The sequence below is a fragment of the Mustela nigripes genome, chromosome 3, assembly GCF_022355385.1.
Source record: "Mustela nigripes isolate SB6536 chromosome 3, MUSNIG.SB6536, whole genome shotgun sequence".
Taxonomy (NCBI): domain Eukaryota; kingdom Metazoa; phylum Chordata; class Mammalia; order Carnivora; family Mustelidae; genus Mustela; species Mustela nigripes.
Genome location: NC_081559.1, coordinates 55,458,905 through 55,483,425, shown reverse-complemented (window position 1 = coordinate 55,483,425; position 24,521 = coordinate 55,458,905). Strand labels below are relative to the sequence as shown.

Below are 24,521 nucleotides of genomic sequence, written 5' to 3'. Positions count from 1 at the left end.
CCCAAGGCTTCTCATTCAGAGAGGAAGGGCTCGGTTACACTCCTCTAGTGAGTAATGTTTCTGGAATCGACATAACTTTTCCTTGATTCACTCCTTTAGTGAGGCCACTTTTCTCAAGGAATTTTTGCAAGAAAAGTGACCTCACTAAATCCTTATTTTATCAACCCCAAATCCTTATTTTATCAGTCTCCAATTCTATTCGTAGCACTGCTAAGTATTTGCCAACTATCACGGTTTCTCAAATTCCCCATTAAGCCATAAACACATCAACCAATAATTTATGAGTGGCTAAGCCTTTTTTATGTAACATTAAGAACAGCAATAGTCACGTTCTTACTAGTCACGTTCTAAAATACTCTATCATTTTTAAAAACTTCTCCAGAGCCGAATGCTGCCAAAGACCAGGTACGTTTAGAAGAAGTTCTCAAGGGAAAAGAAGGTACCCATCAATGGCCCATATCTGCTTTTTCCTCTGGTTCCTTAATATCCGGCTCACCTATTCCCAGAAGAGGCTTTTTACCTCTCTTGTTGTGGAATGTCTCTCCCAAAAATATTACAGTAGTTCCCAGTACAATAGCACCAAGTATTGTATTTGTGGATGATGAATAAAATGCATCACGGAAATGCTGTCACATTGTACTTTCCATTCAGTACTAAGTACACAGCTTTGTGCATTTGCAAATGAAAATGACGCTTTGAGCAATCTTTCATTTACTTCCCTGGTCTGCTTATAGTTGTTCAAGAAACAAACAATTTGAATTCTGTATCCGTCTGCAATTCCCCACTTGTCAAAGTAGATCCACCCAGTCCCAGGCATCAGCAGAAAACTAGATGATCAGTCTGTCCCAACCATCATCCCAAATAAATTCATATTCATTACCACTGGTTGGTGTGAGGCATTTACCAATGGTGCCAGGCTGAAGACTTCTACCACAGAATGCCACCTACTACAGCACTCTCCCCAGATGCTCTACTTACTGAGCCAACTAAGTGAGCCTCACTCAGGTCTACTTTTAAGTTTGTTGACTTGATAGTCTCCCTTTCCTGTGATCTTTTAAATCGGGAAACAGGTAAGGTATTTGACAATCTTAGAAAATATTAAATTGTGGGAAACTAAGACTAATTCACCGGCAGGTATTTCATAAGGACAACAGTAAGTGCCCGACTCCCCCCTCTACTCCTGGCTTTGCAGAGACCTCAATGGCCCACTCCTAGGGCCACAGTCTTCACCTCCTCCTCACCCCTTTCTCCATCCAGCCTCTTGCCAAGGTCAGGTCTGGTGATTTCATCTTACTGCCACTTTCTCATTTCCAAACTTAACTTCCTTACTACTCCATTCAGGTCTATCCCTTTCAAACAGTTCAAATACCTTTCAAATTTGAGAGCAATTTTGCAAACCTTAGTGTATGCACCATATTTTTTCCCCTCTAACTCAGCAAGGCTGGCATAATCAGTCACGAGGAAGTGATGGGACCATTCTAATGGGAACACTCTAATCCTTGGGAGTTTGGTTTATGACCACCTTACCAACATTTTCAAGCAGATGGCCAGGCACAGCTTTCTGGTTCACTCCGCGAAACATCCTACACTCAATCTGCCTGACAGTTTACCTCTCTGTCAATTTCTCATCCACACGCCACTCCATCTAGCAGACCTTCCTTCAAAAAATACTATGTGCTTTCTCTTCTGGATTACTTTCAGTCTTTCTAAACCAGATCAAAAGTGGAAGGTGCAAGGTGATCTCCTAGATGTAAAAAGAAAACATCAGAGTGTCTAATCATGTTTACTTGTCTGATTCTTTTATTTTATTTTTGTATTTTTTTTAAAGATTTTATTTATTCATTTCAGGAGAGAGAGAGCACAAAGGGGGGAGAAGGGCAGAGATAGAAGCAGGCTCCCAGCCGAGCAGGGAGCCCAATGCAGGGCTCGATCCCAGGATCTCAGGGTCATGACCCGAGCCAAAGGCAGATGCTTTACCCACTGAACCACCCAGGCACCCCTATTATTGTTTGTTTTATAATGACTATAATTCATAAACATACAAAATATATAAAATGTTACAGGTATGAGCAAAAAGTATTTTACTGATAGGATTCTGTGTCAAAAATGTTTAGACTACCAGGTCAAACAATAACACATTCTTCTAATAAACCTTTCCTGGTGCTGTATGGACTATTCCTACCAAACTACTGTATTCTAGTTGTTTGGCTAAGAAAATATTTTGTATTCATGCAGTGTAACATAATATTCTTATTACTAAAATTAGACCTCACTCTTGGCTTTCCTGTAATATCTCTGAATTATATTTTCTCACCCAACTCTACCTTTTTTTTTTTTTTTAAGTAGCCTTCGTACTCAACATGGGGGCTTGAATTCATGACCTTGAGATCAATAATCATATGCTCTACTGACTGAGACAGCTAGGTGACCCTCAGGTCTACTTTTAAGATAAAATTTAAAAAATTTTTTTCGTTGTTTTACTTCAAAATTAAAACTAAGTGAAAAATCAAACATCCTTTAAAAGATAAATGAGACTTAAGGCAAATTTTCAAACACATACAGCTCTTATCAAGGTATAGGCAGTGTTCCAAGTTCTTATTTAATCTTCATAACATTATTATAATTATAAAATTATATGATTAGGTTTATTTTTAATAAAACTAATTATAAAAATTAGTTTTTAATAGATAAACTTTTGTAAAACTCAAGACCTCTCTGTAACCACAGTAAATCCTATTTTCAATCAAGAGGTTCTGAAGAGAAACCTTTATTCTCTGTGCCTTCCACTTTCTGTACCTATTGTCAAGGTATCCCAGTTATTAATGGTGTGGCCTCAGGCAGGGAACTTAACCTCTCCGTGCCTCAGAATCCTTATCTGTGCTAAATTCATTCGCTGGAGCGCCTCCTCTATGCTGGGCACTATTTTTGGCTGGGGGATATAGCCTGAACAAAAGACAAGATCCTGTTTTCAGAGAGACTTTCAGATAATACCCAGAAGGCACTTGGCCCAGAAAACAACCACTCATTATGTCAGCCATTGTTATTTCCCAAACTGAGGGCTACCTTCGTTATTGTTATTTTAGTGCTCATTTTCACTCTAAGGTAAATCCCACTCGCCTTCCTCTATCTGGCCCCCAAGTGTTTCTTAGCCAGAGAAAAAGGACAGAAAAAGGGACAGTTAAATGATTGATCAGAATCTGGCACCAGCAGGTACACAAACTCCTTCCCTTGCAAAGCTTCCTTATAAAGCTCTATAGATCCAGCCAGCTACTGGGGGTAAAACGTATCACAGGCAGGAACAAGGTTCTACAAAGGACTTTGGATGGAGAGCATCCCGCTGAGCTCAGATCCTCCCAGAACTTTCCAACAATGCTGATGAAAGTCTGTTTACACCTGGAGGTTACAGCCCTCGTGAGGCCGCATCTCTGACAGCTGCAAGATCCGACTGCAGTGCAACTTAATCCCTTCTGATGCCGGCTTCCAGGCTGCCCTTGCAGGACCTGTCATGAGAACAGCTCTTTATTTATTCAAAATTATTATATAAGCCCAGGCCACACTCTCCAAAGTCCCCACTGTTACACAGAAAGCAATGCTCAAGGAGCCTGCCTCACAGCACAGAATCTAAAACCACCAGCAGGAGAATGAAAGAGTTCTGCTGAATCCAATGGCAGCACGTGGAGTGACACACTAACAGCTCTCAGCAGAGCACCTCCCTTACAAACAGCTTGGATCACCTCACAACCACCTCGCTGAACCCAAAGATCTGAGCTAGGCTGCTCTCTGCAGCCCCGGGGTCACCACCGCCCTCAGCCACCACTGAACACAGGATATGCTTTCGGAGGGTCAGGTTACCCTCAAAAACTTCCCGAAGAGCCAGGTGCATCTATTTCCTGATACAAGTATTTCCCACCATCGTGTTAAAAAGAAAGAAAAAAGTTTGGATTTTGCAGGAAAACGTTTGGCTGATCGGCTACCAAGGCACAGAGCTGGCACAGATCTGACCTCCCCTTTAGTATTTGCTCTGTCAGCATGAGAAATACAGCCGAGCCCCCTCACTCCCACCAGCTCATCTCCTCCCAGATTCATCCACTGAAATTCACCATCAGGCTGCTGACTTCGGAGTCAAGAGGCAGTTAGAAAGAAGCTCAGGAGGAAGTTGAGAAAGGAAGTACAGGCTAAGCCCCATCTCTGCACACTGCACCCCTCTGGCCTCTGCTACACAGGTCTGAGAAGAAACTTCTCCCAACAAAACTACAGATGGCAAGACACCTCCCCTCACAGTCTGCCCTTAGGGGTCCCGACAGTCCCAGCCCCCTTCAGAGACCCGGTCAGGGTCCGTTTCGGCTGGCCTTCCCACCAACTCTGTCAGAGCTCATGCCTAATCCAGACACGGAAGGGCAGTCCCTGCGTCCAACGTCTCATGGCCATGGTCCTGCTGCTCCCCACTTCACCCAACCTCATTGCGTCGCCAAGCGTCTTCCTTATCCCACTTCTTCTTCCACCAACAACCCCACCCCTGCCCTCTCCACCACCTCTGCCTCTGGAACTTTCTTTCCATCGTTCAGTTCCCTAAGGGTTAATGGTAGTAAGGGCTTTGGAGTCAGGAGGATCTGGTAGCGCCTAGCCTCTGCCATTTTCTGCATATATGACCTTGGCTGAGTTGCCTAATCTCTTCAAATTTCAGATTCCTCCTCTGCACAACAGAATTTACCTCATTTCTGAAAGTGAGGATTACATAAAAATACACATAGAGCACTTTGCAAAATCCTTAGCAGACACTCAAGTATGTAATAAGTGCCCGCTCTGTACTGAGAAAATCATAAATGGTCACAATTATCATTTCTCTGTTCACCATCTTATTTTGTATTGTGGTAGAACATACTACCAACATAAAACTTACCATTTGGGCCGTTTTTAAGTGTGCACTTCAGTTGTATTAAGTGCATTCACATTGTTGTGCAACGGTCACCATCATTCATCTCTAGAACTTTCTTAGCTTCCCCAACTGAAATTTTGTGTCCATTAAACACTAATCACCCCCCCAATCCCTCTTCCCACCTTTCACGGGGCCTCTCTCTACCAGGAGGCACTGGCTGAACCCACTTCTCTTACAAACGCATGTAAAAAAATTCACCCTCCTTTGAGTTTGTCCCCCCCTCTGAGACTCACAACCCACAGTCATCCCACTCTCCACCCCAATTCTCAGCTGTCACTTATCTGTTTTTGGTAACTTCTCAGACACTAGAAAAAGGAAGGGGGGACTTGATTTACAATTTTCTCTTCCGCCAAAGGTCAGCTCCTAAAGGAAGGAGAGCTTAGGGATTTGGGGGTAGGGGAAGGACACCCTGGGTTAGAATTCCATCATCTATTAATTGTGTGACCTTAACCAATTACCAATTTTCCCCAGGGCCTCAGTTTCCTATGAATGGGGATAATAACAGGTCTATCATTCACAGAGATGTTGCTGAACAGTTCAAACAACATACAGCAGTTCCTAACACACAGCCCTTAGTCACTGACCTGAGTTACCATCACTGTTACTGCACTTGGGCTTCTAATCCTTGGCTCCTGACTCTCGTCAGCCATTCCCAGGACCACACTTCAGAGTCAGAGAGCACAATTCAGCGCTCCAGCATGAAGACCAAATCTCCTATCCTTCCAGTTCTCACGCGCCCTCACTCCCAGGGTACTTGCTCTTCGCTGCCCTGGAGTGTGTCCCCTTTGTCATTTCTTAACAGCGTGGACCACATCATTGATCATCCGACTCACCCCACAACCCCCTTGCCACCACCCTCCATTCTCTGCAACGCTCTCCTTTTGCTTACACCCAGGGGAATCAACACCACAACCCATTTCCCCATGCCTAAACGCTAAGCCCGAAATCCCCAAAGAGAAGCCACTCTACGCGCGCAAGGATGCCACTGCACTTGAATGTCTTGGACCCAGAAAGACGCCCAGTGCCCTTTTTTTTTAAGGTCCCCTCCCAGTTTCCTTAACAACTATCTCAAACGTATGCTTCTCCTCAACCCTGCTCTAAGAAATGCCCTTCCTTCCCACTTCACCCAGAAAACCAAAGCTGGCAGACTTGACAGGCTAACACCCCAACTTCCTGCCCCTGACCTTACCCACCAGCATCCTTCCCTGGCTTTTCTTTTTGCTTCTCTTCCAAAGTGACCTTTACATGGGTCTCTCCTGAACATCCCACTGCGCTCCATGTTCCTCCACTTTGTTCCCACACAAAGGTTTACCTTCCAAGTCTCAGCTCTATCCTGTCCACTCAACCCATGCCTTACCTGGCCACTCCCAAGCTGTGGCTCAAGAATTACCTCCTCCAGGAAGTCTCCCCTTGCTCCTCCACTGACCTCTTCAATCTTCTACTCACACCTCTGCAAACCACTGTGCCATCTCCTCTGATTGTGCCTCTCCCCGAGAGCAGAGGCCACAAGGTCCCCTGTGAATCCTTGGTGCCCGGCACTCAGGGGTGTCGACAACTTTGAATAAATCCAACGATGGGTACCAGGGACTCTGCCTTCTGCTCTGAAGTGTTTCATTAAATGTTTGATTAAAATGTTTTCTTAAAAACGTCACCAATTAAGATTCACAATCAGCCACTTACATATGGTGCCTTACATCTTCTTCCTCTGATCTAGAATGAGAAACATCCCCACCCCCTGCTTTCCCAGAACAAATATTCCTTTGATGAAAGAAAAAAAAAAAAAAAACAGAAACAAAAACACTACTTCCTCCTCAACCAAAACAGAAAACCCAAAATAGCAAGGCAGATTATGAAAAATATCCAGCTGACACTGGCTTAGGTGGGGATAAGTGCAGTTGTCTGCACTTAAGAGGAGAAAGGGAAGTTTACTTTGGATGGCTGTTCAGGGAGGCAGTGATCTTCAAGTACTAAACAAGAAAGTTGACCAAAATAATAAGTCTCAGGTCTATTTATAAGGCAAAGGAGGAAAAGGAAGTGGGTAACTCCAGTGGAAATTTCCTTCCTTTGCCTACTTTTACTTCAGGTATGTCTTCCATACTAATTTCTCAATCCTAACTTACAATGATTTAATTTATAGGAAGTGATTTCGAAGGGCCCAGGGAGCCGCAGATGGATGATACCTCAGGGGCCCATCTGTTGAAGGATGAAAGCTTGGCACACACCATGACATCACCCTGACCTTCCTCAGCAACTTCCTATCCAACAAAATCTAGATGTTTGCTCTGTCAACAAGATATTTGTGTTTGTCCCCTCTGCCTCCGGCTTCGGTTCCTGATTAGTTTAAAAATCATTATGCACCCCAGCTGAATAGGGCTACTGTTAGCAGCTGTAAGGTCCTCTTCCGGGCAAATCCCCAAGTCTGTGGCCTTCAGGGAGTGATTTCTGTCCTTTCCACATAATTACACACTCTCCTGATTGATGAGCTGATCAGTCCTCCTACCCCTGTTCAGAGCTAAAGCCTCCCTCTTCCCGCTCTATTTATTTTCCCAGGGGACCAGAGAGGAGGGAAGAATGGCATGGGCAGGGAGGCCTTGGACCCTCCCCAAATAAATGCTCAGGCACTATCCATATACCTGAGCGTTTCACACCATCCCATTGCAGAGCCCCCATCCCTTCCCGCTGTCCTGAGAGCTGCCCACATCGGTGTGAGGTACTGGAACCACGTGGCAGGAAACCAGCTGCTGTTTCCTGGACGCTCCCAGACCCGACAACGCCCCAGCACCCGCAAGCACAGCTCCATTTCAGTCCAGCATGGCCTCCTAATCACATGCTACTGTGATCACCGCTGGAAAGTGCCGATGTAACCTTACATCCTCTCTAACTGGTCGTCCTCCTCCGTTCTCAAGAGGGCACAACCACAGACATAATGTCAACTGTGAGTGCCCAGTGGGCACTGGATAACAGCCTGGGCAGAAATTATATTCTAAACAGGTTTGGGGTTCTTTTTTTTTGGTGGGAGTGGGGGAGGGGGTCACACGTACTGATGTCTGCAACTTACTTTGAAACAGTTTTAAAAATAAGATGGGGGCGGCTGGGTGGCTCAGTTGGTTAAGCGACTGTCTTCGGCTCAGGTCATGATCCCAGCATCCTGGGATCGAGTCTCACATAGGGCTCCTTGCTCCTTGGAGAGTCTGCTTCTCCCTCTGACTTTCTCCCCTCTCATGCTCTCTCTCACTGTCTCTCTCTCTAAAATAAATAAATAAAATCTTTTAAAAAATACAAAATACAAAATAAAAATAAGATGGATTGGGGCACCTGGATGGCTCAGTGGGTTAAAGCCTCTGCCTTCGGCTCAGGTCATGATCCTGGGGTCCTGGGATCAGGCCCTGCGTTGGGCTCTCTGCTCCGCGGGGAGCCTGCTTCCCTGCCTCTCTCTCTGCCTGCTTCTCTGCCTACTTGTGATCTCTGTCTGTCAAATAAATAAATAAAAATCTTAAAAAAAAAATAAAATAAGATGGATTCATGGGTGGATAGGTAACAAAGCAAAGACCACAAAATCCTAATTGTTGAATCAGGGGGAGGGTATGTGGCTGTTCACTGTACATTTCTTTCAACTTTTCTTTACATTTGAATGTTTTCATAATTAAATGTTGGGAGGATTTTAGAATCTTTTGAAAAAATTAATCAAATTCCAGACCTCAGGGGCGCCTGGGTGGCTCAGTGGGTTAAGCCGCTGCCTTCGGCTCAGGTCACGATCTCAGGGTCCTGGGATCGAGTCCCGCATCGAGCTCTCTGCTCAGCAGGGAGCCTGCTTCTCTCTCTCTCTCTCTCTCTCTCTCTCTGTCTCTGCCTGCCTCTCTACCTACCTGTGATCTCTCTCTGTCAAATAAATAAATAAAATATTTAAAAAAAAAAAATTCCAGACCTCATTTGGGTTTTTCTAGTTCTTCCATAAACATCCTTTTTCTACTCCAGGATCCCACTTTGTAATTACTGATCCTATCTACTTCGTTTTCTCTGTTCTGTCACAGTTTCTCAGTCCTTCCTTGTTTTCCATGACTTTGACAGTTTTGAGGAATACTGATCCAGTACTGTGTATAAAATCCCCAGTTGAGATTTCGTGATGTTTTTCTCATAGTGAGACTGCGGACGAGAGGGGAAACCAGAGAGGTAAAGTGCACTTCTCCTCACATTATAGTAAGGACACATGCTAACTGCATGACTCTCAGTGATGTCAACCTTGATAATTCAGTTAAGCTACTGTTTGTCGGTTTACTTCACTCTAAGTTTACCTTTCACCCTTTCCACATTGTCTCCTTCAGAAGTGAGTCACTAAAGTCAGCCCACCCTCCAGGGAAGGAGGGAAATTAAGCCCCAGCTCCTGAAGGAGTAAGAGGAATTAACATAACCTATTTGGAACTCTTCTATGAGGGACTACTCAAAACACCATTTTCCAAAGTTGTCAGGTTCACGCTTTTTGTCCTTCATCCCTTTCAGTGAGGTTTTGTCATATAATTGTAATACAGGTAGATTGTTTTGTCAAAGTCTACATTCACCCTGGGACATACACCGCCATACACACCCCTCTCCAGTTTTTTGTTTTTAATTTATATACAGTTCTTGCATAAAATTATTTTTCTTGTCTAGCTGTACTGATGTTTAATTGACCAAAAAAAAAGCTGTTAGATATTTATTGCGCAGGGATGCCTGGGTGGCTCAGTTGGTAGGACGACTGCCTTCGGCTCAGGTCATGATCCGGGAGTCCCGAGATCAAGTCCCACATCGGGCTCCCAGCTCCATGGGAAGTCTGCTTCTCCCTCTGACCTTCTCCTTGCTCATGCTCTCTCTCACTGTCTCTCTCTCAAATAAATAAATAAAATCTTTAAAAAATAAATAAATAAATAAAGATGTTTTTTGCGCACAACATGGTATTTTGATACATACGCATTATGAAAGGACTACCCCCAAGTTAACATACCCATCATTCCACATATTTACATTTTTTGTTTTTGATGAGAACTTTTAAGTTTAACTTTCTTAGCAAATTTATTTCAATTACATATAAAACAGTATTATCAACTACAGTCACCCTGTTATACACCAGATTTTCAAATTTTACTCCTCTTATAACTGAACGTTTGTCCTATTTTGCCAGAATCTATTCCCCCATCCCCCATTCACTACTTTTCTACTTGCTATGAGTTTGAATTTTTTTTTTTTTTTTAGAAATGATTTCACATATAAATGATACCGTACATTGTTTGTCTTCCTCTGTCTGGTTTATTTCATTTGGCATATTGCCCTCTAGTTTCCTACACGTTGTCACAGACCACGCAATTTCCTTCTGTTTTAGGGCTCAATATTATTCTAGTGTGTTTGTGTGTCTATTTTTTTTCTTTATGCATTCATCCACTAATGGACACTCAGGTTATTTCCATAAGTTCTTTAGTATCTATTTTATATATTTAAATACCTGACACCCTATTAGTATACCTGTTTATTTGATCATTCGTACTTTAATATTTAATTCTGAGAGAACCCCACAACAACTAGAACAGTCCCAAACCATGGAGATTACTTGGACAGTAATAAAATAACAGATTCTACAACTTCATTTTTTTAACTACTGTATTAAATTGATTTTAATACAGTTAAATTGTTGGAAGTCTTTCAATAAAACTGTGGAAGGAGAGGGACACCTGGCCAGCTCAGTTGGTGGAGCATGTGACTCCTGATCCCACAGTTTTGAGTTCAAGCCCCACACTAGGCATGGAGCCTACTTTAAAGAAAATTAATTAGGGCGCCTGGGTGGATCAGTCAGTTAATCCTCTGCCTTCGGCTCAGATCATGATCTCAGGGTCCTGGGATCGAGTCCTGCATCAGGCTCTCTGCTCAGCAGGGAGCCTGTTTCCCTCTCTCTCTCTGCCTGCCTCTCTGCCTACTTGTGATCTCTCTCTGTCAAATAAATAAATAAATAATATTTTTTAAAAAAGGAAAATTAATTAAAAAAAAAAAGACCACTAGGGTGGCTCAGTCAGTGAGGCATCTGACTCTTGATTTCAGAGGTCATGATCCCGGGGTTGTAAGACTGAACCCCACACATCAGGCTCCTACTGGGCAGGGGGCCTGCTTAAGATTCTCTCTCTCTCCCTCTAACCCCCCCTCCCTCCCTCCTCCTTCTGGCCCCCTCTACCCTTCTCCCTCTGCCCCTCCCAGCCCCCCCCAAATTAATTAATTAATTACAACTAAAAGCTGTGGAAGGAGAATGTTCACTGGGGTATTATTTAAAATTCAATAATAAATAGTTTTAAAAATTATGTTATACCTATAGGCTAGAATATGAATGATACACAATCATTTCAAATCACTTATAAAATAACACATACCATGTGTATGTAAAACAGCAAACTATATAATAGAAAACATACCAAGTCGTTTAACATACATATCATGTGCATGTATGCTCCTGAAAACACTGAAGGAAGGAACACATCAAAAAATTATTTTTTTAAGATCCTTTTTATCCTTCCTTTTTTTTTTTTTTTTTCTTAGTTAAAAGTAAAGAAGAGAAGACTAATTGCTGTGTGGGAAACCTTACATTGGACCAGACGAAAAGGAAGAAACAAAATCAGGAGCTGTGTCCTAAAAGTCCACATTGCATCCAGGTAGGAGATGTATAGAAAAACAAGCAAAAGTCACAGCTGGTGGGTGCCCACGGGTCAGCCATGATCAAAGATGAGGACAGCGGTGCCTGCGCTAACATGTTTACCGCAGGCAGAAGTACAGAGTGGAAGTGAGCACTGTCTGGGAATCATCCTGAGAAATGTGGGGTCTGGACAGAGCCTTCACCGCCAGGAAAGATTTAGTGAGAGGAAGGGAGAGGCAGTGTGAATGCAGACAAGTGTTAGTATGACAACCTATCCAACTGGAAGTTTTCTCTTTATCCCATTCTATAAAGACCCAAGGAAGATCCAAAGCAATTCCAGCCATTTGGGGAGCTTCAGTTTGAAGTATCAGACCCTCTTGCTAGCTGCGCTCTGGCCAAGGGCTTGGGGGTGGGTGGGGAGGATTACCCAATAGGATCGGGCTAGCCTGTAGCAGATTTGATAACATTCAAGTGCCTGATAACAGGAGCCTAGCTCCCGGTTTTCAAAGATTAACATTTTTAAGGGCGCCTGGGTGACTCAGTTGGTTAAACAACTGCCTTCAGCTCAGGTCATGATCCTGGGGTCCTGGGATCGAGTCCTGCATCGGGCTCCTAGTTCCACGGGGAGTCTGCTTCTACCTCTGACCTTCTCCCCTCTCATGCTCTTTCTCACTGTCTCTCTGGCAAATAAAAAAATTAAAATTAAAATTAAAAAAAAGATTAACATTTTTACCCTGGAATTTGCACTTCGTCCCTATAAATCTTGTTTTTGTATTTTAAGATTTTATTTATTTATTGAGAGAAAAAAAGAGAAAGAGAGCACATGGTAGGGGTGGTACAGAGGGAAAGGGAGCAGCAGACCCCCCGCTGAGCAGGGAGCCCAACGTGGAGCTCGATCCTAGGGCCCTGGGATCATGACCTGAGCCGAAGGCAGATGCTTAACCCACTGAGGCACTCAGGGGACCTCGTATCTTGCTTTATAAAAGAAAGTAAGACAAACACTGGTAACTGGTAACCATCCATTACACTGAAAAGTTCAGTGGCAATAATGACCAAATTCCAGCTTGTCCTAACATTTCAGGGTGCAGCACTGGGCCCACCAGCTAGCTAGCCAGCTCCAGCTAGGACCATAGCACACACAGGTGTCAACACAGAGAAAGAATTGTCATCTCAACCGCAAGAGCAGAGAAGGAACTCATATGTGCTGGACATTTAACTGTACAAGGATCAGACATTTCATGCACTGTCTCTCTGTCTTCACAACCAGCAAGGCAAGGATTGGTCTTGGAAATGGTCACTCAGTGTGGAAATGGCAAAACTTCAATTCACTTTGCTCTGTCCAGCTCCCAGCCTTTCATCTTTCTAATGACACTGGTGTCATCTGTTCCAACAAACTGGAAAGCAGACTTAAACATACATTTCGTACCACTCCTTTAAAAAAAAAAAAAAATATATATATATATATATAAATATATATAGTGATTCAATTTTCACTCAAAATAATAGTTCTTTTATGATATGATTCATATAGAATGCCAAGAATTCAATTTTAAAATCTAAAGTATCTTTTCAAGCCCAAATACAGTAAAGTTGATCAGATATGATCTAGCAAAACAATACTACAAAGCCCTCAAATAAGTCAACTTGATTGTAAGTTGTTTTTCCTAAAGGAATGCAAATCTAAAATATTAAAAACTCAACATTTTTCAATATGAAGATCTCAAATTGAGATATGAACATCTAGACTGATTTTCTTCATTCTCAGTGAAAACGAATGTAGTTTGCATTCTAAAATACACGACCCTGCTCCTTTCTACCCTGTCTCCCCTTCCATTCACTCTCCTCTCCGCACAAACAGATCCTGCTTCTACAGTTAATTACAAAACAATGAATCTATTCTGTGATCTACAAACCATGAAGTAAAAAAAGGCTAAGACCCACCGATAGTTTAACCTCCACTGTACTGAGACAGAAACTTCCCTTGAAAGTTTAAACTAGATTAAGTCAAATATACTAGAGTTACTTTGCCCAAACCACCTGAAAAGTTTTTCATATTAAAATGATTTAATTCAGGGCGCCTGGGTGGTTCAGTGAGTTAAGCCTCTGCCTTCCGCTCAGGTCATGATCCCAGGGTCCTGGGATGGAGCCCCTCCTCAGGCTCTCTGCTCGGCAGGAGGCCTGTTTCCTCCTCTCTCTCTGCCTGCCTCTCTGCCTACTTGTGATCTCTCTTTCTCTGTCAAATAAATAAACAAAATCTTAAAAAAAAAAAAAAAAAGATTTAATTCCTTCAGCACCCTTTAAATGATTGAGAGTGATAATGTCAAACCCACAGTCGATGTTTGAATCATCACTACCAAACCAGCACACTCATTCGCGCAGGAGACACCAAATGCTATTTGTTATGGAGGAAACACAAGTCAGAACAAAAGACAATTCCCTCTCTCTAGACAAACCAAGAGAGAGCTTTAGTAACCACGTTTTTAAAATTTTAAGAAGAAAATTTTAATTTGGAGCAGCTGGTGGCTCAGTCAGCTAAGCGTCCAACTCTTGATTTCAGCTCAGGTCATGATCTCAGGGTGGTGAGATCCAGACCCCGTGCTGGGCTCTGCTGAGCATGGAGTCTGCTTAAGATTTGCTCTCTCTCCCACTCTGCCCCTCTCCCCCGCCTCCCCTGCTTGGGCACACCACGCTTTCTCTCAAAAAACATAATAAAACAATAAAAATAAAATGTGCGGATACCAGGGTGAAGCATGTAAATGGTTCCTCTATTAGTAAAAAATAGTATAGAACTGATTTTTTAAAATAGGGCAGGCTGTTCAATCCTATCACCCAAAGATCTTCCAGACTTTTTTCTACCTTCACAACCCATTTAAATGGGGCTACAAGCTGCACACAGTAGACCCTCAAAGATGTCAGTTAAATAATGCACACTTTCAAGAAAAAAAGCACTAGTGCGATTATGGCATGCATACTACTCTATAGCCTGTTTTTCAACTTAGCAGCGGAAAGAAGACATCTTCTCACATCCCCCCGTTCAGTTCCCTCTCAGTCTTCACAAAGCTGCTTATTATTCCACTGTATGGGTCACCAAGTTTATCACCAAGCTCCTTTTGAGATAAATATTTGGTTTCCCCACTTTTTTGCTATTAACCAATATTGCATTGAATACCCACGTAATATAACTTTATGTGTTTATAAAATTATCTTCTGGGGCGCCTGGGCGGCTCAGTGGGTTAAGCCTCTGCCTTCAGCTCAGGTCATGATCTCAGGGTCCTGGGATCGAGTCCCGCATCAGGCTCTCTGCTCAGCAGGGAAACTTCTAATCCCCCCTCTCTCTCTGCCTACTTGTGAATTCTCTCTCTGTCAAATAAATAAATTTTAAAAAAAATTATCTTCTTAGCATAAATTTCTAGAGCTAGAATTTCTAGGTCAAAGAGCTGGCATGTTGTAAATTAGCACATTGAAAGATTGCCCTCCAGAAGAGTTATCCCCATTTATTCCCCCAACACTGTAGACTACTCATTTCCCAATTACCCTTACAAACACTGGTTATTCTTTTTCACCAAACCATGAGAAGAAAAAGTTATATTAGCACTGAATAAGTCCCTAGCATGTGCCAGGCACCATCTTAAAAGCTTTATGTGTACTATGATAGCCCTGTGGAGGTAGGCACCCACACACACTTTAGATCTACTTAACTAATTATAAACTAATGCCCAGAGATGTTAAGTAACTTGCCCAAGGTCACACAGCTTGTCAAAGAGGCTGCTGGGGTTTGAACCAATTTCACCCATTGCCAGAACACACCAGAGCAATTAAATTTTTCAAAAAGGTCAAAATCCTCTTCACTCATTCTAAATGGAACCCCACCATCTCTTTTCCCAGCAAAACCTACTGAAAATTCTGATTTCAGTAGTAGTGGGAAAATGGCTGAGGTCAGGAGAAGTGAATTCAAGTTTGAGTTCAGCTACTTACAGGTTGCTGCTATGTGAGTTTGGGGATTGCATAACCCCAATCTCTTTCTTTGGCTGAAAACTGCACGTATCTCCCTTCTTGCCCTTAAAATGTTGTTGTAAAGCCCAAAAGGAACAACCATTCCTTCAAAACTACTCGCTGAGTCCTTTCCCCATGCCCTGCAGTCTGGTAACAAAGGGGCATCGTAGCTCTGAGGATATAGTTAGAGATGAACATCAACCCAGAAAACCAGCACACCTGTGATAGCATGTAAGCATGAGTGAGTCACAGGGGCCACAGAGAAAGGAACCACCTCATCCCCCACCCCCCCCCCAAAAAGTAGGTCTTCAAGAAGATAAGGAGAACAATTACACAACGCTCAGCAAAACACATGAAATCATATAAAAAGAGAAGTCCATTAAGTAAATGTGCATTTGCGTTGTATTTTTCACAAAGGCTCATATACAAAGAATGGATGGGAATAAAACCACGGATGTTGCATTAAAGAAGTAATATTCTCCTTTTCCAAACTTTACAGCGCATCATCTAACATGTACAGTTCTTAAAACATTTTAATTGCTGTGAAAGTACAGAGGAAAGTGATTAATTCTGACTGAAGTAATGTATGTGGAAGCGGAAAACTCTAAATGAATGGGATTATTGTCAGAGCATGAAATAATTTAGCATTCTGCATAATAGCCTTATAGAGCAGCAGCCCACATTATTTTTACATTGCTGCTTGGTTTCTGCCTCACCTGATAATGTACAACACTGGTCATTTCTTTACAGTATTTTCCTTCTTTAAAGAAATCCATGCATGTGGAAAAATGGACAAGTGGTACGAAAGGGTCTTCAGTAAAATGGATGACTGTCCTCCATCCCAGACCCCTGTATCCGTCAGAAAGACAATCGTGGCTTACATATACGGATATGTACTTCCAAAGACACCCTGTGCATATATATCTTTTTCGTTTAATAATATTCTTGGAAGTTTTTCCTTAAGAGCACATATAAACTGACCTCATTCTGTTAACACCAGCAGATCACTCTCTCCTACAGTTGTGCGCTAATCTATTTAATTCAGACCGTGTGCTATAAAAATGCCCAACAATGCTATTAAACACTATTTATGTAACTCTTTTTCCTTACATTTTGATTTTCCATCCTAGCAAATTTTACATCTAAGTTTCTCAGCAAAGGCCACCAGGCTCTCCAGGCTCCGTTCCCAGGACCTCCTGCTTCCCACCAAACCCAGGCTGCATACAGTTCTCTTAAACACTCCATGCCTTGCTCATGCTATTGCTCTAAAAACAACCCATCCCACCTTCCTTTGCTTGCTTAATTCTTACTCAATCCTTCAAGAGAGGGCTTAGGTATAACCTGCTTCCAGAAAGCAAGGATCTCCCAATCCTCAGGGCAGAGGAAATGCTCCCATGCGTGGCTGCCCCCACAGCCTATCCTCCCTCAGAATAAATTTGTGCAAATCCACCCCAGTCACTAGATTTTAAATGTCTCTGGGAAAGAAAACATTGCATTAATCTTTGCGCCTGCCAGATTTTAGCACAGTATCTGGCACACTGAATCAAGCCAGGACGAGAAAGGAAGCTCCGGAACACATATTAGGGTGTAAAACCCTCCTCTAGATGTAGCACACAAACACTATTCCTCCCTAACCAGCTTACAGATGAAGAAACCAACCATAACCAGCTTACAGATGAAGAAACCAAGGCCCTAAAGTTAAGAAACCTGTCTAAAAGCATTAAGGGGTGGGGCGCCTGGGTGGCTCAGTGGGTTAAAGCCTCTGCCTTCGCTGGAGTCATGATCCCAGGGTTCTAGGATAGAGCCCTACATCTGGCTCTCTGCTCGGCAGGGGGCCTGCTTCCTCCTCCTCCTCCTCTCTCTCTCTCTCTGCCTGCCTCTCAGCCTTCTTGTGATCTCTGTCAAATAAATAAATAAAATCTTTAAAAATAAAACAAAATAAAAGCATTAAGGGGAGCGAAAATTTGAGAGCAAGTCTACTTTACTCCAGAATCACTGATCTCTCCATTCAGCAGTTAGCCACACATTCTGATCCTGAAAGTTCATTTGAGGAGGTCAACTAGGCAGTCCTGAAGGGTAGGACACCTTCATAACTGTTGTGGGTAACCCAAATCCCCCCCTGAAAGTCAGCCAAAAGCAACCTAGAATGCAGGACTAAAATAGCAGAAAGCAAAAAGGAGGTCATCAACAAGCAAATCTCACCTACAGCATTCACGAATGTGCACGTTGCACACTCAGGCAGGGTCTTTGAGGAGCCATTCACAATAAAGAGGACAAGCCTAAGTAAGCAGCCGTGATATTCCCGCATAATCCCACCAGCTCACTCTCCCAGCAGCGAGCACTCCTCCTCTCTCCCCACCCCCAACCAAGCCGTATCCACAGTCCCCATAACCACTGACTAAAACCAACCTCTGGGCCTGCACCCATAAAGGATTTAAAAGCTGACCAGTTCTGCAGAGAATGAGCCACCCCTGGAAAGGGCCATGGGTGGATGAGAGGCAGGACAGAGAGCAGCTTGCAGGAGCAGGCACCAGAGTCCTCCTGGAAACCTGCCAGGAGGCCCCGGGGCCAAGGACGGACCCTCATCGGCAAGTTGAGCAAAGACTGCCCACTCCCACGGCCTCTAAGGGTATGAAATCCGACTATCTAAGAATAACCACAGACCCCAGAGCCTGGCACCGAGTCAGTGATTGCACAAACCAATCGGAGAACAAGTGGCTCCCCTTCTATGCTTTCCACCAGGACAGGGATTAGAATATGGGACAGAGAAGTCCTATAAGGAGCACAGAAAGTAGGAGTGGCATTTAGCAAAGGTGGGAACACAAGAGGAGGCTGCTCCTCCCTCCCACACAGGAGAAAAATGAACCACTCAGCAGCAAGCAGTTAATGAACCCAAACCTTACTTCCTCAGAGAGAAAAAGCAGCAGAAATTGTCCCAATGGTAACCAGACATCAACGCAAAAGACACACAGGCTAAAAATAAAACCTAAAAAACCCTTTTTCTCCTATTATCAGCCACAACCAAACAAGAATGCCTACCTCTTTAGGCAAGGTAGGATATGGTAGGTAATGGTTGAAAAGAAATGCACTGCATGGCCAAGTGGAAGAAGCAGGCACTGAAGACTTGTTGGATGAAACAGATTCCCGAGTCTCACACTCCCTCCCAGGATTAAGGGCGTAAGGCTGGGTTTAGGCCTGGGTGTTTCGACCTGATGTCACTCAATTCCCAAAACAACCTTCAAGAGTACTCACATTCCCAAGTCTTGGAATAATCCAAATAACTAAAAAACAGCCTTGGCAAAATTAAATATGAATGTCTGAACATTCCTAAAAAGAAGCAATTTTCCAAGGTGTTGGTTCTTACCAGAGATCAGCATCATGTTATATAAGAAGCTATTGAAAGGCCCCGAAAAAAGTAAAGTGAAAAGACAGCCTGAGCCACACAGAGCCAAACATTCTCAACAGTCCAGTCCTGTTGCCACCTGCCTGGCTCACTCCAGGATCCCAGAATCCTGAAAGAAACGCAGACTGCCAACCCTCACTCCAGACCAACAGAAACATCAACAGGCACGGGCTGGAAAGGGCCCTTCGGATTAAGTGCAGTACAGCACTGTTTAGGACTGGGGCTCAGGAGGAAGGGCTCATTACTCATCTCCTCCTGTAGAAGTTCTAGTCCAGGCCTACCTGAAGGACTTCAAGGAGTTCCCACAGGGAGGATAGGATGTCCTCCAAGAACCAAATTTCCAACTGGCCATAGGGAATTTTCAAAAGGGTATCCCCGAGGGGCCCTAAACCCTACCCCACACCTCCTCAGCAAGGCCCTGGTCATGGCTATCACCCATTGTGCACACACACCTTGCCACCTGCCTGGAAACAGCTTTGCCATCTACCTTGAGTCAGCGGCTAAGAAGTCCTACTCTGTTCTGGGATCGGCCTCCACTCTGCTGCAAAAATCATCTTCCAGGCTCACCCTCCTCTGCATTCTCATTCCCTCTGCTGTGAAAGCACGGTCGCACAGGGCTGTCGACCCGAGCACAACTTAGTGGAGCCAGGGCACTTTAAGCCCCTTTCCTTCTCTGCAAAATGAGGGTGAGGACAGCCGCACTCCATGAAAAGTGCTCTGCAGCAATGACATGAGCGAATGCACCCTAAATGCACAACAGAAGGTACTGAACTGACACTGGGACTCTTCCTCCTCCTAGCGCAGGCCCCAAACATCATCTCTCACCTGACCTACTTCAAAAGCCTCATAACAGGGAGCCCTGCTGCCCATCTGTGCCGGAGCCAGTCTCTCCGCCACGCCGCCGCCTGAGCTTTTCTCCCGAAACATAGCTGATTACATCATCTCCCTGCTTTCAAAACCTGTGACAGCTATCACTTGCTTTACAGGATCAAATCCATACTTCTCTGCCTAGCATGCAAGGCCTTCTGCAATCTGGCCCTTTCCTCCCTGCCACGGTACCCAAATGCCAAGCACCATCTGTTCTAGTAACAGTACCCCAAACATAACTTGTATTTTCACGCGTCCCTGCCTCTGCTGCTCTTGCCCCCTCCCAGACAGCCCCTCACCCCTACCCTGCCTGGCAAGGTGCAGCGCATCCTTCACCCTCTCCCTGAAGTCCTCCCTGACCACCAACTCTTCCTTTTCTTCCTCCTCCTTCTTCCTCTGCCCCTCCTTCTCTACTCTCCTGCTGCACACCTGCCTTCTATCACTGATACTATGCATGCACTTGTCTCCTTGGATTGAGGCAGAGCTGGGCCTTGACCTCAGAAGGGCGCAATGGACCGCCCTCAAGAAATATTTGTTGGAAAAATTATTACAAGACTTCCACCAAATGAAAATGGTTTCTAATATGTTAAACAGTTAACACCTTCATGGTCCCTTCTTACTTCTAAAACTCATAAGGATATTATATTCCTTGAGCTAGCTAAGATTGCTCTTAATAAAGGAAGCAAAATAGCCCTGTGAAGGTGAAATGCCTTTGCAAGTTCCATCTGCTTGGAACTCAATCACTGTCCCTCTAGAAATGACATCTCCTCCCTTTTTCCATGATGGGAGAGGGAATCACGCTCTCTGATTCTTTCCGGCTTGACTTTCGGTATGTGGAGCTGGACAGCTTAAGGGGTCCCTCTTGCTTAAATAAAACATTTCAGAAAGGAAGGGATAAACAAAACTGTTACTTAATGGTAGTGGGAAAAGTATAACAAGTTCCAGTGCACAGGACTTGAGTGCCCTTAAGGAATCAGGTTCCTTTCTCAGAGAACAGGTGCTGCCTGGGTGGAGAGCACTGTGAGCCCTTGTCTTAGAAAACACAGGTCCCAAGACTCAGGAACAGCTTATTGGAGGAGACTTCTTGGTTTACCCAAAATCCCAAGGAGTCAAGACCCATAAGTGTCTATTTAAGCAGCCTCCAAAATGTGTTCCTTGACTTCTTTCATTCAGAACTTAGGATATAGTCATTCTCCCTTTACATGAGTCTTTAACAGGGCACAGGCCAGGAAGGAGAAGCTCCCCTCTTCCCCACTGTGAAGCTCTGAGGCCCTTCAGGGAAGCACCAGCCCCACTCCACTGCAGGACGGCTGCTCTTCTGGCTGCCAGTACCCTGTTCATAAACACACACGTGTTACTTGATTGAGTCTGGTGCTACAGGCTTAGTTCAGCTAAGATAAAGTGTATTATTTATTCTAAGCCACATTCAAGTGAAACTCTTCTGAACTTTGCAGAGCTTCTCATGTTCTCACAATCCTTAGTAAATAAATGGATTTGTAAAATACTGTTTTTCATTTAAAACCAGACCATTTATTAGCAATACCCTCATGCCAATTAAAAAAATATCCTTTCTGGGGTACCTGGGTGGCTCAGTTGGTTGAGCGATTGCCTTCAGCTCAGGTCATGATCCCGGAGTCCTAGGATCAAGTCCCATATCAGGCTCCCAGCTCCATGGGGAGTCTGCTTCTCCCTCTGACCTCCCCTCTCATGCTCTCTCTCTCTCTCTGTCTCTGTCTCTCTCAAATAAAGAAATAAAATCTTAAAAAAGAAAAAAACCTTAAAAAAAAAAAGCCAACTTATGTAAAAAACAAAAAAACAAAAAAAAAAAACAACCCTTTCTGGGGCACCTGGGTGGCTCAGTGGGTTTAAAGCCTCTGCCTTCGGCTCAGGTCTTGATCCCAGGGTCCTGGGATGGAGCCCCACACTGGGCTCTCCGCTCAACGGGGAGACTGCTTCCCTTCCTCTCTCTCTGCCTGCCTCTGCCTACGTGTGATCTGTCTGTAAAATAAATAAATAAAAATATTTTTTAAAAAAATACCCTTTCTTCTCTGGTTCCTTCTGCTTTGTAAATTACCACCTAAAAATGTCCCACTTGTTTGTTCAAAACATTTCATATAAACATCTAATTGTTTTAATATAAGCAACAAACTATACCAATTATCTTGAAATCAAGGTCTTATCCAGACTTCCATAACAAGTATCTTAAAATTAGCAATTTTTAAAACACTAAGAACAAAAATAAATAAATAAAAATAGAAACACTCTGGACAAAAACTTCCATACAACGAATGATCCAGAAAGTTGAGCTTAGAAATATAGTCAGGAGCAAAAGAAGAGAGAAGAGGGTGTGTTTCGACACCTACGAGCCAAGCACCGTCTAAGCATTGTTTTGTCTGTTTGTTTTTTAAGTTTTTTATTCCAGTTAACAGAGCATGCCATGTTAGTTTCAAGTGTACAATACAGTGACCCTGAACTCCCATTATGTCACTTGATGCTCATCACGAGTAGTGGTGAGCGTTTTATACAGGCTCTCACCTTCAGTCTTGGCATGAAGCCTATGAAACAGGATTACTACTCCCATCTTACAGATAAAAAGACAGAGGTCAAGGAAGCTGCCCAGAATTACACACAAAACCACAGTTCACTAGGCTTCAAAGATCAGGCTTGTTTCACTAAGTCCTATATATTTGTATTTTTTTTTAAAGGAGGAAAAAAGAGAGCACTCTGTGTGTATTTTTAGTGTAGTACTTACTATAGTTCCAAAGTACTTACTATCCAAGGTACCTTATTATTCACAACAAACAAATTTTAATATATAGAACAGTATTCCTGCCTTCTAAGGGATTAAATCAAGAATGTGCTGGGAACTACCTATGATAGCTACCATTCATCATGCAAGGTTACTTTATATACACCATGCTATTCTTCATTGAGTCACACAAAATTTCTTTGAGTTTAATTTTTCCCAGACATACAAGTACTTGGAAGGATATCAAGGGGAAAAAAACCTTAAATATCAAATTAAGTTAGCAAAGTCAGTTATAATAGGAACTTTTATTGACGTGTCTGAGTTTCTAAACAATGTACATATAAAATTATGACCCTGAGGGTATGCTTAGATTAATAACTGTACTTTAAATTAGCATAAGCATTTATCAGAAAAATATTCTGTTAGAATTTATCCAGTAGAGGTAGAATTAATGCATATTACTAAATTAATGTGCTTAGAATAAATCTTTATAGAATCGTGTTTTACAATTACAACTCAGATACCCTGTCATTTTTTTTTAAGATTTTTATTTATTTGTCAGAGAGAGAGCGAGCACAAGCAGGGGGCAGGCAGAGGGAGAGGCAGGCTCCCCGTTAAGCAAGGAGCCCGGTGCAGGACCTGATCCCAGGACCCTGGGATCATGACCTGAGCGGAAGGCAGACACTTAACTGACTGAGCCACCCACCCACACATCTAGATACCCTGTCATTCTCAATAAAATTTAACCACCAAAAATGTTTAATTCTCAAGCCACTTTACCCAGTAGGCACATAGTTTATAATCTTAAAATATACTGAAAAATTATAACCATTCAACCAGGCCAACAACTCAGAATAACACCACGCTTCCAACCACAACTGGAATAAATTAAGCTTATAACCCCTTGTTATACTAATAAAATTAATTTCCAAGTGAACTCTAAGCCATTACATATATTTATATAGCATATATATATATATATATATATATATATATATATTGCTAAATTAAAATGCCTGTTCCCAAATCCTAGGGAAGAGAAAAGCATAGTCTAGAACCTATTCTTTCCCAAAATATTCAACCTGAATTTAAACCAGGCCTTGAGATCTAACCTCTAATTTTTAGAAAATACAGAGGACAAAGGACAAGATAAACAATACCACAAGGAAACAAATTCAGATATGGGACATCATACAAGATCTCTTCTAAAAGTCAGAAGGGAAAAGGAAGGAGTGGTGAGATAGCATCATTCAACATTTAAAAAGACAAAATCGACAAAACCCCACAGTGCTACTATGAAAACCTTGATCAAATCCCAGTTCCAAGAAAACAGAAATGGTGACAAATGCCATCTGGGGAACAATTAGATGACATTAAGAAATCACTTAATTTTATGAAAAGTGATAATGAGGTGGTAGGGTTTTTTTTAAGTTGTTAGCTAGAAATGCATACTAAAGTTTGTTAGGATGTCTAGGCTTTGCTTGAAAATATTTCTGCAAATTAGGGGCACCTGGCTGGCTCAGTCAGTGGAGCACTGAGACTCTCAATCTCAGGGTTGTAGGTTCAAGCCCCACACTGAGTGTAGAGATTACTTAAAATTTTGTCTTTAAATCTTGAAGAAAATAAAATAAAATAAAAATATTTCAGCAAATTACATCCAACATTGTTCTCAGGCAAAGATGCTTTGCAAAATAAAGTTTCTACAATTCAATGTATTTGGGAAATGCTTAAAACTTTGTTTCCCTCCAAGGAGATTCACAAGGATCATTAAAAAGAATGGTGCTCAGGGCACCTGGGTGGCTCAGTGGGTTAAAGCCTCTGCCTTCGGCTCAGGTCATGATCCCAGGGTCCTGGGATCGAGCCCCACGTCGGGCTCTCTGCTCAGTGGGGAGCCTGCTTCCTCCTCTCTCTCTCTGCCTGCCTCTAT

General features: G+C 43.0%; 1 protein-coding gene across 6 annotated transcripts in view; it reads right to left on the bottom strand.

The window, feature by feature from the left end:
- The window catches only part of TANC1 (tetratricopeptide repeat, ankyrin repeat and coiled-coil containing 1), a 227,620-nt gene that overhangs the window by 192,773 nt on the left and 10,326 nt on the right, over nt 1–24,521 (bottom strand). Inside the window, exon 1 of one of the 6 annotated variants that reach the window (XM_059394029.1) lies at nt 19,466–19,625. The exons of 4 other annotated variants lie outside the window; for them this stretch is intronic. The gene's annotated coding sequence lies outside the window, so the exon portion shown is untranslated. One more of the 6 variants, XM_059394030.1, reaches the window with a different exon arrangement.